This window comes from Hydra vulgaris, chromosome 09 (assembly GCF_038396675.1).
Source record: "Hydra vulgaris chromosome 09, alternate assembly HydraT2T_AEP".
NCBI classification, from domain to species: domain Eukaryota; kingdom Metazoa; phylum Cnidaria; class Hydrozoa; order Anthoathecata; family Hydridae; genus Hydra; species Hydra vulgaris.
The window spans coordinates 13,822,527-13,835,761 of record NC_088928.1 but is presented as its reverse complement, the minus strand read 5'-3'; the positions used below and the strand labels follow the sequence as shown (position 1 = coordinate 13,835,761).

The 13,235-nt window shown below is 28.2% G+C and overlaps 1 protein-coding gene across 1 annotated transcript in view; it reads right to left on the bottom strand.

Moving 5' to 3' along the window:
• LOC124811205 (uncharacterized) overlaps positions 1-13,235 on the bottom strand; it is a 138,761-nt gene that overhangs the window by 64,075 nt on the left and 61,451 nt on the right. The window lies entirely within an intron of this gene.

Genomic DNA, 13,235 nt, shown 5'->3' with positions numbered 1-13,235 from the left:
TATCTTATGATCTCATGCTGATGTTATATTATAGTTAAGTAAATTTAACTATAGCTATGAAATCACCACAATATCAACATGAGATTATCAATTTATCAAAATAATTTGAAACATCTTACATTTTTTGTTATTAAAAATAAAAGTTTCTATTTATATTCAAAAACTGCACCAGGTATAAAACAACTATTCCAGTACGCACAAAGACTATTTACCAGGTAGAAAATAATATTGGTGCAATACTGGCGCAATATTGAGTATCTTAATCAATATTGGTAAATATATGCATATTACATCAATTTGAATAATGTGTTGGTATGCTATAATTAGCAAAAAAATTGTCAAAGTCGATATTGGCGTAATATTGGTTATTTATATATTACCAAGTCTTTCAAATAGTTTTATGCATGCGTAATATCATTAATCTATAGTAGGGCGTGTCAATTGAAGGATTAAAATCAAATATTTTGAAAAAAAGAAACTATATTGTGAAATAATGATATCGTTTTATATATGAAACGGATACTTTTAAAAAAACTTTAAATTTAGCGGAAGCTACATTTCATTATTGTTTTTTCGTGTTTAAATTTGTTAATGTGTTTTAATTTGTTAAAAATATTTAAAATAATGATGTATTTTGCATTTCCGTTTTAAAAGAAACTTGAGTGGATGAAATTTATTTCAGACCTATAAGAAGTTAGTTTTTAAGATTTGTTTCTAAAACTTGTTTATGATTAAAAGTTGTAAAAATACTTTCTTCAGAGTATAACAACTTATAAACTACATTTAATCAGTATTTAATTAAAATTAACTTTAATGGCACGAAAAAAAAAAAAAAAAGAATTACATCAGCTAATCACTTAAGTAAATTTATTGGTAGAGGAGAAAAACCTTTACCACCTGAGCTCACTATTGCAAGGGATGTTTTACGATATGGGATAAGCTAACTGCAACTTTGTACACCCAGTAATAATTCAAGAATTCAGCATTAAAGCTAAACTTAAGTATCTTTGGGAAACTCCAGTTAAGATCAGCCTTGCAAATGTTAAAAAATCAATAAAGGAAGTTCATTTCAAAAATTGACAAACTCGTTGATATTTGAACCAGCTGGTAGATATCTATTTCACTTTGTTCCAGATAAGAGTGGTAAGAGAAAACATGCTGAAATAACTGCATACCACCTGGTTAACTGATTGATAGAAAGAAATTTAGGAATGCAGTTAATTTGTAAAAAACCATTGGAGAAGACAGCACAAATGGAAATACTGGGTATGAAGGTTTTGTGATGCAAGGGTTGGAAATAAAATTGAGAAGGAGATTAGTGTGGATTGTTTGTGATCTTCACACTAATGAGTTAGGGTTAAGAAACATAGTTATAAACTTAGGTGGCCCCACAAAATGTCAAAATTAGTGGTCTGGACCACTTGGAAATGTTAAATACAGCTACAGATCTTAAAATCAATCCTACTTTTACAAAGATTGATATTGGACCTTTATTACCTGTTCTTAGCCCAGAAGTTCTCAAAATTTGAGTACTGATCAAAGCTATAAGGTTTGGTAATTTAACTAAGCAATTAGTAATGCTAGAAATAGGACCTGTTTGCCATACCAGATGGCTCACAACAGCACTAAGATTTTGCAGAACATGGGTTTCTCTGCATGAGCTATCTGGCGTTAACCTTCAAAATCTTTCATGGGTTGTTGAATTTATAATAGGTGTTTATATTCGAAACTGGTTCAACATAAATGTCAAAGCATGTTGGCTTGATGGTTCAACACATATTTAGCTGAGTTGGAAGGCAGGAGCAGAAGAAATAATCTAATGTTTACGGGAATTCAAGAAGACGAAAATGAAACATTGGTGTTGAGTGAGGAAAAGATTTAAAATGTTTTAAAGACAAAACTTGGATTTAAAGGTAATCTTGAAATTGAATGGGCGCACACGACGGGGAAAAAAAGTAGCAATGGAAAAAAGTACAACAGAAGCATTATAGTTATATTTTTAACCTTCAAACACAAAATAACTGCGTTAGATAACTTTGTTCAGTTTAAATTGTGGAACAATCAATTTTACGTAAACGAAGACTACAGCAAAAGAACTTTGGAATTAGAGCGAAAACAGTTATTTAAAGAAGCGAAAGATTTGAGAGCCAAAGGATTAATTTATAAAATTTTATTAATTTAATGCATTTCATATAAATAAAAGGAGTTGAAAAAATTTTTTGAAAATTTTTGCAATAGTTTTGAGGAAAATCTAACTATTTTTAGTGTAATATGCCTAACTGAAATTTGATGTAATTCTGATGACTGAAACTTAGATAATAATTTTATAATACTGGGCTATATTTTGATTTCGTTTGGGCGGAAAACATATAAACGCGGCGGTGGTTTATTTATGTAAAAGAAAACCTACAGTATCATATTAGGCATTACGTGAGTATTTCTGACGTAAATAAAGAGGTTTTAACAATTGAAATATTGATCAAAATAAAAACAAAAATCAAAAAACAAAAGACATTGTGATTAGCGGTTGCTATCGCCCACCTACTAACTATCGCCCACCTATTAACTGGCGAAACTACAACTTTTAGTACATTATTACATGATGATGTTATAAATTTAAGCAACCACGAAAAGAAATTACTTTACATACTAGATGATCTGAATTTAAATTGCTTTGAGTATCACGTCAAAAAAGACATTATTGGGTATTTAATGGCCTATTTGAAAATGTTGCCGTTCCTCTAATCAACAAATAAACTAGAATTATACAAATAACAACTTTCTTAATTGATAACATCATAACCAACGATATTTTTTAAAAAAGGCGTTATTAAATGTGCCATATGTGATTATTTCCCTATTTTCTTTTCAATGGTTATTTCAACGCTTTCAAAAACAACATAAGAAACTAACTTTATAGGTATAATTGCTGCTTTGTCTGTAGCTTCTGTATCTCCATGTTCGTCATAGGGGGGCCTGATGTAGCACCTCTTCATCAAATTATAAATAGATTATTGTATTTGTATTTGATCACTAAATAATAGCCTTTTCATTGAAATTATTAATAAAAAATACCGAAACTTTTAGTTGGATGTGTTTATCGCACACCGAGTGGAAAAATAAAAAATTTCGAAACTTTTATCAAAAATACGATTATGAAAATAAATAAAGAAAATAAGACATTATATATAACTGGTGACATAAATCTTGATGCTCTTTCTAACACAAAATTTCCAAAAATAAAATCTTTTTTTGATATTTTTTTTTAAATTTAATGTCTTGTCAACTATTAATAAACCAACGCGAATAACAAAAACCTCTGCAACAGCAATAGACAATATTTTTATCAATACTTAATTAGAAACGACATTTGAAACCGGTATATTTTTGACAGATATTAGCGATCATTTCCCGATATTCATAAAAATAAAAAACTTTAAATCTATGTCTGATTGTCATTCAAAAGTTATACATTTAAAAAAAATTACAAAAAAAATAAATTTTTTTACCAAGATCTCATTAGAAATGCAAAAAAAAAAACATTACAGTAATCAAATTAACAAATGCAAATTTGTTAGCAAAAAAACATGGTCCATCATTAATCTCATAATGGTAAGAGAAAAACTAAATTCACCTTCTCTTCCTAAACGAATTGTTATTGAAAATAACGATATATTTTGTCAAAAACTAATTTCAGAAGAATTCAATAAATATTTTACAAATATTGGTCCAAATCTTGTAAATAAAATTGTACCAACATCTGTATCATTTAAAACCTATCTTAAAACCACGAATAACGTTACCTTGCTTGATTATGAATTAGGCTATGAAGAATTAGAGGCAACCTATGCCTCCTTAAAAAAAAAAGGCTCCATGATTTGATGAGATATCTAGTGATATAGTTATTGCAAACAAACACACTCTTAATAGACCCCTGATTCATATACTTAAGCTCTCATTAAATTCTGGGATATTTCCGGATGTACTTAAATTGGCAAAAGTAATTCCATTATACAAATGTAATGATCATTCTGACATTACAAACTACAGGCCTATATCAATACTTTCTGTATTTTCAAAACTCTTCGAACGTGTAGTTTATAATAGAATCTATGATTACTGCATTAAAAACAATTTTTTTTACCCAAATCAGTTTGGCTTTCAAAAAAACTCTCTACAAAGCATGCAATCATTGAAATAGTAAATCAAATAACTAATGGTTTTCAAAATAATAAATTTACTTTAGGAGTGTTTCTTGATTTATCAAAAGCAACCGATACAGTGGACCATTGCATTCTCTTAGATAAATTAAGGCATTACGGAATAATAAATAAAACTTATTATTGGATTAAAAGCTATCTTACAAACAGAAAACAATATGTAAATAATGTCCAATCTGGAGTATTAAATGTCATATGTGGAGTCCCGCAAGAATCGATTCTTGGTCCACTTCTTTTTCTAATATATATAAATGACTTTTGTAATGCATCTTTAAAAATGAACTCGGTCATGTTTGCAGATGACACAAACTTATTTCTCACCAACAATGATATCAAGAAATTATATACAGACATGAATATTGAACTGTGTAAAGTAAACAACTGGTTTAAGGCAAATAAACTCTCACTTAACGCTGAGAAAACAAAGTATATACTATTTCACAAAAAAACACAAGAAGAAAATCTTCCTCTCAAGTTGCCTAACCTATCTCTAAATGATAAACTAGTAAATAAGCAATCCAATATAAGATTCTTAGGATGCATTGTTGATGAAAAGTTATCCTGGCTTCCACATATAATATATATCCAGTCAAAAATCACCAAAATAATAGGTTTGATGTATCGAGTTCGCTCCTTCGTCAATAAAAATAATCTTAAACTAATCTACTTTGGGCTAATTCATAGCATCATCAGCTATGCAAACATTTCATGGGCAAGTACTCAAGCGGCAAAGATTAAAAAAATTTATAGTCTACAAAAACATGCCTGCAGAATCATTTACTCAAAAAATAGGCGTGAACACGCTAAGCTCTTAATGAAAGATATGAAAATGATGAATGTGTTTGAAATAAATATCTACCAGCATTTAGTTTTCATGTATCGTTATAATCACAATATCTCTCCTATAAGCTTTAATAACAAGTTTAAAATAAATAAAAATGATAGCTATAATCTTAGAGCGACTATGCCCAACACATATAAACTGCCTCGGATAATAAACAAATATTCAGAGTACAGCATTCTATATTCAGGTCCAAAAGTATGGAATACTTTTAAAAAAGGATTCAAAGGTACGGTAAATTCGTTAAGTTCTCTCAAGTTTTTAACAAAAAAAGAAATTTTTAAAATATAAGAAACGTTTTTGGAATTACGAATTACGCGTTTTATTACGATATTTTATTGAAATTTATTACGCATATTGTAACATATTACGATATTTTTTTGGAACCTTGTTATAGGGGCTCTATGAAAAGATTGCGATAACGTACTGTCATCCTCATCTTCTTTGAGCCCCTATCTGTTTTTTTATTTTATTTATTGAAATCTTATATTACGAAGTTGTAAAATTTTATATTATATTAAAACAGAGAAAGGAATAAATAAATAAATAAATAATAATAATAATAATAATAATATTTATGCGAAAATTTTATAAAACGAAAAATAAAAAAATTTAAAAACAAATTTTTCATAATAAAAACCAAAAATCTTTTAAATATCAAACATCATTAGTTAATTTCGACATTGTTAACTTTTGTGAAGACATTAATTTAATATGCAAATCTTTTTTATTAATTTTTTATGAAATTTATCACATCAACTTTTCCAATTAGGGATCGTCCATCAAGTACGTACGCTCGGAGAGGAAGAAAGGGTCTGCAAATGGCTTATTTGAGATGGAAGGGCAGTGGGTCAATTATAAAAGAAAGGAGACACTAAATTGAAAAAATGTCATTAAATGTTAGATAAATAGGTTAAAAGCGTAGGTATTTTTAGGTGAAGGTGAAGGGTAATCAAAAAAGGGTAATCAAAGAAGGTTTAGGTGAGGTGAAGGGTAATCAAAAAAGCGTATTGCACAATGCAGAGGGATGAAAGTGGAGATGGGGGGGGGGTTAACAAAAATAAAGCTTACGTACTTTATGGACGAACCTTTAGGGAATAAAGTAAATTACAAAAATAAAAATAACAAATCGCCATGGATTACTAAGGGTATTCTAAAATGCTTTAAAACTAAACAAAAATTTTATATCAAATATTTAAAATCAAAAACAACTAAGAGTAAGACCATTTATAAAAACTATGTAAGATTATTTGAACGCCTAAGGAAAAAATTCAAAAATACATACTACTCTGATTTACTTAAAAAGTACAAATTAAACTTAAAACGCACTTGGAAATTAATAAACGAAAATACTGGTAACTTTAAAAAAATGACGCAATCTTTTCCCTCAGTTATTAAAGTAGATGATAATCTTTTTCTTAATCAAAAAACAATTGCTTCCTAATTTGATAAATATTTTGTATCTGTAGGACCAAACCTAGCGAAAAAAGTTCTAAACCCCTAAAAATTAACAACGGCAACATATGATCCTCTAAACTCGTATCTAGGTTTTTTGATTTGTTTTTTGAAGAGTTGTTAAAGTCAAATAAAGCAGTTGGTTCAGATGATGTCAATGGGAATGTTATCATAAACTGTTTGACGTTTTAAAAGACATACTTTCCTAAATTTTTAAATACTCTATTAATTAGGGAGTTTTTCCTGATGATATAAAAGTAGCAAAAATTGTTCCTATATTTAAGGAAGGAGTAAAAACTCATGTAAAACACTATCGTCCAATTTCCATTCTTTCTACTTTTTCCAAAATTTTAGAAAGGACTTTGTACAATACAATAACCTTTTATCAAACAAGTTATTATATAACATGCAATACGGATTTTAAAAAAACAGTTCAACAGAGCATGCTATTATTCAGCTTACAAGTAGTATTTCAGACTCATTTTACAATTCTAAATTTATATTGGGAATATTTACTGATTTAGCGAAAGCGTTTAATATCATTGATCATAAAACTCTTGCTAAAAAATAAAAATATTAGGGTATAAGAGGAAATATTTTGAAAGTTGTTCAACTAATCTTAAATAATTTGTTTACGCCGATCAAATATTTTCATCAAATTTGTTAAATATTACATGCGGTGTTCCTCAAGGATCCATATTAGGACGTTTTCTTTTTTCTTATTTATATTAGTAATCTATAAAAAGTCTCAGACTTAATAACAATTATGTTTGCTGATGACACTAATTTTGTTTAAGTCACACAAAAGCATTCCTACTCTGTTTCATTACGTGAAAATCGACTTAATCAATATCTGACTGGTTTAAGACTAACAAATCATCTCTTAACATTCTTATGGAAAAAAATAGTTTTAAAAAACTTTAGTGAGGATTTTATTCATCAAAGTAACTACTTTTCTTTTAAACGAAAGCTTAAAGAACTCATTATTACAAATGAAGATTTAACAATATAACATTATAACATACAATATAACATACTTCTGTATATTGTTATATTGTTAAAATTAGCAATAAACAGAAGTTAATATCATTAATGGATTTTGTAGTGATCCATATATAAAAGTTATATAGGTATTATTAACAACTGTAATCTAGATATGTTTTTGATATAACGCATCTTGTATTTATAACGGAATGTTTTAAGTTTCTTACTTCGCCACTTATTTTTTATCCTGTAAATATTTTATAAATTTACGTAATGTAAATTTATAAGACATATTACCTCGTATGTAAATACATCGCAAACGTCGGCTGTTTTCTCTGATGCAAATACAACGCTGATCCAATGTTAGTTTAATTATATTTATTTTAATGAAACCTTTGTAACAACGCGATATTAGTAAAATCAACGTAAAAGTAGCCAGCAAAATTACAATGGTCCAACGTATCGAATAACATCGCAAAAGTTGGTTGTTTTTCTGATCTAAATCCAACGTTGATCCAATGTATATGGATCAATGTTGACCAATTGTTTAAAACACCACATTGATGTATATGGATTAATGTTGATTCAATTTTTATATCCTAACTTTAATCCAATGTGTTTAATTTAACGTTGAATTATTTACACTTAATCAACGTTGATTCGTATACATTCGAATCACGTTGGATTAAATACAGTCGATCAACGTTGTGTTTGCATCTTGAAAAGGCAGGTATACAAATATATATTTGTATAATTTATAAAAATTATTCTTCATTTAAAAATCTTAGTTAATTATGGAAATAATTTTGCTTGTATATTTTTTTCTTTCTTATATAACGAAGTATCAAGCCACAAGTAAAACAAACATAAATTTTGCGTCTTTAATCAGATGCTTTCTTATTATGGAATAAGTATAAACAAACGTCATCGGCAATTTTGACTAGGTTTATACTAATACAGGTAGGTAACTTAATTAATAGAATGAATTGTACATTCTAACATCTAGAGCTGTATCTGTCCACTTTCTCTTTGCCATTTTTCTAACTCGACTTCTTTTAACTTTCACCCTAATTCCTTCGTTCTTCTCAAAATCACTTACTCTTGCTCTGCGATGGGGGCTAAAATATGCTCTTTAGTGAGCTAAACTTTCCTTTGCGAACCTTGGTATTGTGACCTCTGTTTGGCAACTAGGATAAATAACAATACCAGTTATGTTGATTCATTAATATGAATGAAGTATGTATGTCTAAGTACATATATACAATTATATATGCGTATAAATATATTATATGTGTATATATATATACACTCAAATATAGAACAAATATATTTAATTTCTATTAAAGTTTAATACAATGTTGTGTGAACGTTGAATAAAACGTTAAATCAACTTAAGAAACAACGTTCCGCTTACGGAAAATACAACGTTGAATCAACGAAGAATGTTACGCAATGCCGATTTAATGTGCACGGTTGGGCCAACGTTGCTTTTTGATTGTTTGGGACGTCGCATTTGTAACCAAAATGATATAAAAACAAAGTTGGCGGTCAATGTTGGGCCAACGCAACGCGCAACATTGTTCTAACGTTTTATCAACGTATGTGTGTTACTTGATTATTCGTTAAACGGTTACGAATATTTGTTCGCTTTCATTTTGTTCGTTGAACAATTACTGAACAAATACCATTGTTAAACATCCTTAAACTAATATACATATATATATATATATATATATATATATATATATATATATATATATATCTATATATATATATATATATATATATATATATATTATTTTTAATTTTTTTAATTTAGCTGTAGAAAGTTACAATTTATAAACTAACTTAAACAATAATACAAATTGCTGGAGCCAAAAGAAGACGTTAGTTTGTCTTATTACCGACCCCCATTATGGCTTCATTACAGGTCGTTCTTTACGATAAAAGATATAAAATTGTGATAAATGCTTGTGATAAAGTATATATAAAATCTCTAAAACTACGTTCTTTAATTGATATAACTGATAATAGATAAATTCTGTTTTAAAAATAAATTTAGAACAATTAAAAGTAAAAACAAATAAAAGAAATAAATTGTGCTGGTTTATATTTTTTTACTAAAAAAGAAAAAAAAATTTAACTCCCTAGATAATAAAAAAGGTTTTGATTCAGATTAACACTGTTCAAGAGTATTTCTCTTAATAGTAACAATCTGGGGGAAACATTTCTAGATATAAGGTCCGCGGTGTTGGACTGAGTATGAATTTAACTTTAATGTAAATTTTGGGATGACAATGTTGTTATATGAAAGTTTATTTAAGTATTTATGATATATTTCGCTAAAATAGGGTTGAAATATCGGTGGAGATAGTCCATATTTTGTTTTGAACATAAACTGTAAAACAAGATCTATGGTAATTTTTTATACATTCAACCCGAGTTTGCATAAGAGAGGTTCCCCAGGCACTTTTTTACTTACTCCAAAGACAATAGTACAGGTATGTTTTTGTTTACTGTAGAATTTTTCAAGCTTAGTATAATTTGTGCTTGCCCAGCTTTATTACCATACCTTAGGTGACTATGTTTTAATGAAAAATATAACATTTTTAAGAACATGATATTTAGGGAAGGTTTTGCTTTACACATTAATGAAATATTTCTTGGGAGCTTTCTCTCTAAAAAGTTAATGTGGAGCTTCCACAACAAGTTTTCATCAAATACCACATCTAGAAAGTTTTTGAAAGTTTATTGTTTTATATTAGTATTATTCATTTTTAGATCAGGTGGTTTAAGAGGAATATTTTCATTTTTATTTGGTTTATGAAATAGGATGAATTCCTTTTCCGTTTTTATGATTTTTTCCTTTTTTATTTTCATGTTGTTTCCTTTGAACGATATATTCGTTCCCACTTATTCGTTGAACGAATAGAATAATTGTTCAGCGAATATGCGGTAGCGAATATTCTCGTTACAAAAACAAGACGTTAAATTTAGTTTTTATATTCGACACTCGCTTAGATATGTCTATAACATTTTTCAGATTTAATTATGCCACATTGCCGAAGGCGATTTAGAATATTTGAATTTTTATTGTTTTCCTGTGATCTACTTATCTACCTCGATTATGCTAATTATTATACACCTGATGGCAATATTATCAACTTTTCAAAATAATTAAAACAAATTTTAATTAAAAATGATAATGAAAAAAAAATATTATGTAAAAGAAAGTATGTTTTTTGAACATATTTTCTAGTTTTTTGTTGTTATCTTCTTCGTACATTTCCCAAGTGTTATTTTCTCCTTTAAGATTTCTTTTATGAAAACCATCATTTTAGTATTTCCAATGCAAATGTTATTTCTTCTTTCCGATAGAACATTTCCAGCAGCTCAAAGTACTCGTTCAGAGGTAGCCGATAGTCCAGAGATGCACAAAACTTTTCTTGCTGGTCCGCTGAGATAAAGAATTCTTGCATGGTTGGTCTTCCAATATTCGATGATATCTGCGTTGTCGTTTGCAACTCCTTTATCAAGTAACGTGCTATCTCGCATTTGGCATAAATTAGCGGACAATTTTTCTCAGTGTTTTTATTTTTAGTTTGCTCATATAGCTTCTTTACAGTACCATTTGTAGCTTCTTCATCCGACGAATTATCAGATTAGGATCTTTGAATAGAGTTTTCGATGCATGTACACTTTTGCTCATATCTTCTTGGCGCATATCAATTATGACTTGAGTAGTGGTATCCTTGATATTCTTGTAACTTTTCTTATCAAGTACAAAAATGATTGATCCCTTTTGTTTTACATCAAAAAAATGTCATTAAACACTCAGATACTTTATGACCACAATCAGGAAAACGTTGTTGAAATCCTGCTATTACAGATTGAGTAGTGTAGCTGTGTGGCTCAAATCACTATGGTCTGGCTAGATTTACGCTACAACAGGACTGGGCCCCAGCTCATGAAGCCGCGTCAACAATCGCTCTCTGTAATCAACTCTTTCCGGTCTTTCAAGTAATTCACCAGATTTGAACCCTCTCGACTTCTCAACCTGGTAAATCTTGGAACAGAAAATCTCAGGCAAAAGATACACAACAGTGGATGCCTTGAAGTCGGTTCTGAAGAAAGCTTGGGATGAAATTTCCGTCCAAGAGCTTGAGACCATTATCGAGAGCTTCCGAAAGCCTTTGAAGAAGTGCGTTGACGCTGATGGTGCAAATTTTGAACATTTTTTATAATTTTTTGGTTCTTTGAACTTAAATAAAAATGTTGTTACATTTTAATCTTTCTCGCAAAAGATTTTATTATCAATTGGTTACCTTAAAAAGTGGGACAAAACTTTCTCCGCACTCTGTCTATATATATATCATATGGATATATAAAAATCTTTATTTACACATGTATACATATTTATATTTCTTAATGAATAATCAAGTTTTTTAAATATTTAATTTTAAAAAATATAATAAAAAATAAAAAATAATATAATAAAAAGTTTCAGTTGTAGGTTTTAATTTACAAACAAAACAAAAGGGAGTTTTTGTGAAAAATGAAAAAAGGAAAAAAGTATTAATATTTATTAGTAAATATGTTATATGTGAATACAATTGTCTAGCGTAGTGGAAGGCGCGTAGAATGTGATCGGAGTTTAAGTTCCGCTAACACCATTTAAAAAATAAAAAACACGTTGCGTTTACTTCAAAACTACAAGGTTAGTTATCATTTAAAAAATTATTGAGAAATTACTGGCAGCAAAACAATGATTTTTTTATTTTGTAAAACAATGATTACGGAAGAATTTGATAAACATTTCGTGCTTGAAAGAATAAATCTTATCAAACTAATTCATAATACTAACATTTTAATTAATGACCTAGACTTTTCTCTAAACTCTTGCTTGAGCTCTTCTAAATTATCTTTCGTAAAGTTTAAAAATGTTAATACAATGTTCAAATCTAAAAAAAAAATATGCCCTTGTTTACAAGGTTTGTTCTTTAAGATTTTGTCAATATCATTAAAACAGAGAATTTTTCCAGGATCTCTAAAAAAAGCGAAAGTCATACCGATATTTAAAGGTGATTACATTGAGAACATTATTATTTAGCATCTAATCTACTTAAAATGCAGTTTTTTAATTTACTAGAAGTTTTGCTGACTCGTTTGAAAGTTCTCAATTTACTCTGGGTGTTTTTATTGTTTTGGCAAAAACCCTGGATACTTCTGATCATGAAATGCTTTTTAAAAAATTAAAGAGGTAAAAAATATTCGAAATAAATAAATTGGCTAAAAAGTTACGAAAATGTTCAAAAAACAATTTCTTTTATTTAAATCTACTTACAAAATAGTAAAAATTTTTATATTTTTTGGAATAATGCTATAATTTGACAAATATTTTCTTAACCTAGTTTGGCATACTTTATTTCATTTAGAGAAATACTTTTATAGTTAAATTAAATTGCATAGTTTAATTTTCTTTTCTTTTTATATATATAAATGAATATTTATTTAACGTGTTAATTTTTCATTCAGTCATTTAATAACTGTTTTTTTTATTTAAGTTTAAATGTACCTTTCCAAAAAGTATTTCTTCAACGCGTTTAATAGTTAGCCTTCAATTTTCTCGTTAACAAGATCTAGTGATCTTTATCGAGTTTCCGCGTCCTTTGTTTCTTTGTTACATTTTTCTATTCTTTTTAACAAAGTCTTCATTTGTAAATATTATTTTTTTG